At 47.8% G+C, this 6,298-nt stretch overlaps 1 protein-coding gene across 3 annotated transcripts in view; it reads right to left on the bottom strand.

The window, feature by feature from the left end:
* The window catches only part of PIGG (phosphatidylinositol glycan anchor biosynthesis class G), a 100,112-nt gene that overhangs the window by 9,671 nt on the left and 84,143 nt on the right, over nucleotides 1-6,298 (bottom strand). The gene's annotated exons all lie outside the window — the stretch shown is intronic.

The following is a 6,298-nucleotide window of genomic DNA, read 5'->3' as shown; positions in this document are numbered from 1 at the left end:
TGAGCACTACTTGGCAACAACTGAAAACATCAGTGTGTTATCAACATTCTTCTGGTACTAAATCCAAAACACAGCACTATGCTAGCTACTATGAAGAAAATTAACTCTATCCCAGCTGAAACCAGGACAATATGTAAGCAAAACTCTACAAATATGGTCCTCTCTTTCCAGAAGCACCCCTCTGAATGGCCCTGCTCCTGCTTGAGCAGTAATATAAACCACTGAGAACCCAACATCATCGTGCAGCTCTTATTAATTGTAGAGAAGAAATAAAGTTGGTACTATGCTTCAATCTGAGGATTTCTGTTTCAGAATTAAGAGCAAGGAATATCCAAAGCACTGAAGAGAAAGGGGAGAGAATTCCTTCAGCGTACTGTGTATACTTCATACAGTGTATCAGAATATTGCCCCCAACTTTCTTCACAGCTTTTTCTGGTGCAAAGTGCAGCAGATTCATCTTCACAGACTCATTATTCCTTGTGGTGCAATGAGATGACTTCAGGGATTATGCAAGGATACTCTTACTGAGCCCAAGTGTCATATATACTTTATACTTTAGCAAGTTTACAGGAGTGTTGGACTTACAAATAATTTGCATGAAGCTGAATAATTAAAAACAACAATACTCAACGTTAGCATAAAGACTGTAGAGCCCCACATGCTTTCTCTTGCAAGCAAAATGGATTACAGCAGGATCTGTAAACCCATACTCTAGGATCTCTGCAAAGGATGAGACAATGCTACTACCATGAAGCACAAAAGCAACAGTAAACAAAAATGGTTCACTTTGGCAAGAAACGAAATGCAAGACCAATTTGATTTTTGAGTAAAATACCTTGGTATACTAGCTGCAGACCCTCTTTCTCACTGGACTCCAGCTGAGGAGAATGCAGAAAAAACAACACAGGATTTTTCATGGCATAGCTTTGGTGATACTGTAATGCTAATCTTGGCTCTGACACAAAAGATGTAAAGTAAGCAGACAGGACACAACTTTCAGAAGGTTGCAGATGTTACTTTGCAGTTTGCAGTTCAGTGGCCAAGGAAGCTAAAAAGAAAGCTCTGAAGAAAATGTGGACATCACCTGGTGGACAGAGAGGGCGAGAGGGAGAAAAGAACCAGGAAGAATGAGGGAGAGAGTGAGGAAAATGGAGAGATTGAGAGCAAAAAGGGGAGAGGGGGGAAAGCAGAGACAGGTGAGACTGCAGGAAGGAGGAGGCAAGGGAGAGAGAGGAAGCAGGGGATGTGAGAGGGAGAAAATAAGTAAAGACAAGAGAAAGGGAGTGTGAGTGAGGAGACAGGGTCGGAGATACAGGGAGCAAGCAGGATGAAAGAGGGGGAGAGAGAAGGGCAGAGGCAGGAGGGGAACACAGGAGAAAGAGGGAGAGATGGAGTGAGATGGGGACACAGAGAGAAAGGGAAAGATGGGAGTGCATGGGGAGAGTAAAAGAGAGAAAGTGACAGAGAAAGGGAGAGGCAAAAGGAAGGAAGAAACAGAGAGCAAGGGGAGGTGTGTAAAAGCAAAAAAGGGAGAGATAGAAAGGAAGCCAGGGAGCAGGGGGAGTTGGTCCACACAAAGGTCGGGAGAGGAGGAGCAGGAAAGAATGAGGAAAAGAGGCTGGGGGCTCTAAGGAGAAAGCAATTGTGAAAGCAAAGGACAGAAAAGAGGAGAGAGAGTTAAGAGTATGGGGTGGAAAAAAGAGAAGAGGAGCAAGAGTGACAGGGAAGGGAAAAGACAGAGGGGATTGGGGGGGACAGAGCAACAGGGAGAGAGATTCAAAGAGACCAAGAGAGAAGTTGAGGGAGAGACAAGGAGCTTAACAAAAAAGGCAAGGAAAGGGGAAAAGGAGAAAGAGAAGGATGAGAAAGAGAAAAGGAAAAGGGTGGGAGAGAAAGAGGGGAGACAGAAAAGGAAGACAAATACAATGGTATGCAAAGGGAATAAGAAAGAAAAAGAGACAAGGGGAAGAGAAAGAAAAGCAGAGTGAGGAAAAGAGTGAGAAAGAAGACAGAAGTGGAAAGAGAACTTGCATAAAGGAAACTGCATGTGCAAAGGAAATAAAAGAGAAGGAAAGGGGCTGGGCAAGCGAGAGAGGGAGGGGGAAGAGTGCTGGAGAGAGAAAGAGGGAAAGACAGCAAAAGAGCACATGTTGGCCTGACAGAGAGATGAGGGGGAGAGAGGAAAAGAGATGGGAAGGCAGAGAAAGAAAGGGCAAAGGGGAAAAAAGAGCGCAGTGGGCAGACTGATATTGGAAGAGATGATGAGTGAGCAGAGGGGGGTGAGAGATGAGGGGACTGAGTGGGAAGGAGGAGAGAAAACAGGATTAAGAGGGGAGGGGGATAAAGAGGAAGAGACAAAGGTGATGTGAGACAGGAAAGACAGAATGAGAGAGCAAGCCAGACAAAAAGATAGCGAAGGGAAAGCGAGCAAGTGAGCGGGAGAGAGACTTGTGAAGGAGCATGCGGGATAGACAGACTGAGTGAGAGGCAAAGAGACAGAAATAGAAGCAGAGGCAAAGAAAGCTAGAGCGTGATTGAGAGAGAAAAAAGAGCAGGCGGAAAAGAGCGAGAGGGAAATAAAGTGAGTCAGGCAGAGGGAAAGAAAAGCCAAGGTAAGACATAGCAAGCATAGGCAGAGATTGACAGGGAGTAAACAAGAGAGAAGGATGCAGAGGAAGGATGCAGAGGGAAAGATTGTGCATGAGATAAATATCAAAACGGAAAGAGATGCAGTGGGACAGATTCAGTGTGACAAGGGAGGAAGGGGACAGCAATGGGGATAGAGACAGCAAGGACAAGAGGGGAGCAGGCAAGTGAAGAGGAGAGAGTGAGCAAGGAGGCAAAAGGCAGAGATAAGCATAGCAAGGGAGCAGGGAAAAGAGTAATGGGGGAAGAGAACAGAAGAGAAGACAAAGGGAAAGTGTGCCTTGGAAAGACTGATTAGGAGAGAAAGGGAAAGAAAACAATGGAGAGGGGAAAACAGCAACCAGTAAAGAGAGAAAAGGGGAGGGGGAAAGACAGTGAATGGGAAAGAGCAAACAAGAGGGGAAGAGTGCAAGTGAGCAGGAGAGAGTGGCAGAGGAAACGCATGTAAGGAAAGGGAGGAGCACAAGGAACAAAGAGCAACACAGAGAGAAGAGGGAAAGACAGCTAGCAGGAGCGAAGGAGCAAGAGAGCAAGCAGCTTGCACAATGGTTTCTGGCTTCTCCTTTGGGAGCTTCTGGTAACAGTGGACAGGAACACTGGGGGACTCCTGGGAACCCCCTGAGAAATTTGAGGGTACATGCTCCTGCAGGGTAAGGACAAGGTAAGGGGAGCCACAGAGCTGTGGGCCTGAGGAAGCTCCAGCAGTTTCTAATGTGTTCAGTCAGCTGCCCTTGATCCAGGGTGCCTGAAGCCTTTGTTACAGCTGCTGCCTGGTAAGAAAGGGTCAAGTACCTGTATATAGGCCTAGAACATAGCTAAGAGACATAGCAGTTTGTGCAGAAGGGTGCAATGAATGGATCCTCATCTCAGTTCAGATTAGGCTAAACATTCTCAGGCACGTCAGTGATCCACCAGAGCACATTCTCCAGCAGCTCTTGGAACCATTGTCCCAGATTGAGTTTTGGATAGCAGATGCAGGCCTGCAAATCCCCAGCTGCCAGGATCGTGCAGGGCCCCTCCCTAAGGCTTTCAGAGATGGTCTTTTTTCCCACAGCAGATATGCTGTTATTGAAGAGCTCTGTCACCAAGTGGAGGAATTGCATGAGGAAGCAAGCAGGCTTTGCAGCATCAGAGGATGAAAGACAGACATGATCTTCTCAGAGACCCTATAGCTTCAGGGGCCCTGGACCCCAACTGCAGTGCAGACACAGGAAAAGTCTGTCCCTAGCAGCATAGTAAGTGAGAACTCTGTGGAAGGCCAAGGCTGGAAGACAGTGACTTCTGGCACCAAGAGGAAGGCTCCTGCTCCACCTGAAAGCTTTCAACTATGGAACAGGTTCACTGTCTCCAAAGCTGAGGAGAATCTGGGTGTGCTGGGTTGTGCAAAACCCTTGACTTCAGGAAAACAGATTTTGGCCTCTGTAGGGATCTGCTATGGAAAAAGACCCTGGAGGGAAGATGGGTCCAAAAAAACTGGTTTATATTTGAGGATCACCTCCTCCAAGCTCAAGAGCAGTTCATCCCAGTGAGCAGGAATTCAAGCACAAATGCCAGGAGGTCTGTGTGGATGAACAAGGAGCCCCTGGCAAAAATAAAACATGAAAAGGAAGCATACAGAAGGTGGAAGCAAGGACAGGTAACCTGGAGACAATACAGAAACGCTGTCCAAGCATACAGAGATGTAGTTGGAAAAGCCAAAGCCCACGTGGAATTTAATCTGGCAAGGGCTGTCCAATGCAACAAGAAGGGCTTCTATACAAGTACACGAATGGGAAAAGAATAACTGGGGAATATGTGTTCCTGCTGCTAAAGGCAGCGGGGGACCTGGTGACACAAAACATGGAAAATGCTGAAGTACAAAATACCTTCTTCACCTCAGTCTTTGCTAGTAAGATCATTCTTCAGAAAGCTAAGCACTCACAGACCCAGAGAAAGTAGACAGCAGGGAAGACCCATCCCTGGTGGAAGAGCATCAGGTTAGAGAATACTTAAGAAAATTGGTTGTATAGTTCATAGGCCCTCATGGGATGCACCCACAAATACTGAGGAAGCTGCCTGATATCATTGCAAGAGCACACTCTTGCATGATCATGGGAATTGAGAAAGGTGACTGAGGACTAGAGGAAAGCAACTGTCACTCCTATTTTCAAAAAGGAAGACCCAGGGAACAACAGGCCAGTCAGCCTCACCTCAATCCCTGGGAAGGTGATGGAACTTGGAAACCATCTCCAGGCTCATGAAGGACAAGAAGGTGATCAGGAGTAGTCAGCATGGATTCACCAAGGGGAAGCCATGCCTGATCAACCCGATAGCCTTCTGCAACGAAACAGCAGGCTTCACAGATGAGGGGAGAGCAGTGGATATAGCTTACCTAGACTTCAGTAAGGCTTTTGACACTGTCTCCCATAAGATCCTCATAGAGAAGCTAATAAGTGTGGGCTGGAAAAGCAGACAGTGAGGGGGATTGAAAACTGGCTTAACAGCCAAGCCCAGAGGGTGGTGAACAGTGATGCAAAGTCTAATTGGAGGCCAGTGACTACTGCATTAAGGATCAAGACAGGGTCCAATATTGTTCAACATTTTTGTCTATAACCTGGATGATGGGGCAGAGTGTGCCCTCAGCAAGTTTGCTGATCATACAAAACGAGGAGGAGTGGCTGATAAGCCAGAGAGCCATGCTGCCTTCAGAGAGACCTCAATAGGCTGGAGAAGTGGGCCAACAGAAACCTCAAGAAGTTCAATAAAGGGAAGTGCGAAGATCTGCACCAGGAGAGGAACAACCCCAGGCACCAGTACATACATGCTGGGGTCCACCTAGCTGGAAAGCAGCTTTGCAGAAAAGAACCTGAGGGGCTGGTGGACACCAAGTTGTCATGCCCCAGCAATGTGCCCTTGCGGCAGAGGCCAATGGTATCCTGGGCTGCATTAGGAAGAGTGTTGCCAGCAGGTCAAGGGAGGGGATCCTTGCCCTCTAAACAGCACTGATGAGGCCATATCATGTGATGCCTATCTTGCAAATGTGACGCCTATCTTCAAGAAGGGCCGGAAGGAGGATCCGGGGAACTACAGACCAGTCAGCCTGACCTCAGTACCTGGGAAGATTATGGAGAGGCTCATCTTGAGTGTGCTCACCAGGCACATGGAGGACAATCAGGGGATCAGGCCCAGCCAGCATGGTTTCATGAAAGGTAGGTCTTGCCTAACTAACCCGGTTTCCTTATATGACCAGGTGACCCGCCTGGTAGATGAGGGAAAGGCTGTGGATGTTCTCTACCTGGACTTCAGCAAAGCTTTCGACACAGTCTCCCATAGCATTCTCCTGGAGAAGCTGGCAGTTCACGGCCTAGATGTGTGTACTCTTCGCTGGGTTAAAAACTGGCTGGATGGCCGAGCCCAGAGAGTTGTGGTGAACGGAGTTAAATCCAGCTGACGGCCGGTCACAAGCGGTGTCCCCCAGGGCTCAGTTCTAGGGCCGGTCTTGTTTAATATCTTTATCAATGACCTGGATGAGGGGATTGAGTGTGCCCTCAGTAAATTTGCAGACGACACCAAACTGGGTGGTAGTGTTGATCTGCTTGAGGGGAGGAGGGCTCTGCAGAGAGACCTGGACAGGCTGGATCGATGGGCCGAGGCCAACTGCATGAGGTTCAAC

This window comes from Egretta garzetta, unplaced genomic scaffold, assembly GCF_000687185.1.
Source record: "Egretta garzetta isolate BGI_Z169 unplaced genomic scaffold, ASM68718v1 scaffold604, whole genome shotgun sequence".
In the NCBI taxonomy this organism is placed as follows: Eukaryota; Metazoa; Chordata; class Aves; order Pelecaniformes; family Ardeidae; genus Egretta; species Egretta garzetta.
This window is presented reverse-complemented; position numbering and strand designations above follow the sequence as displayed.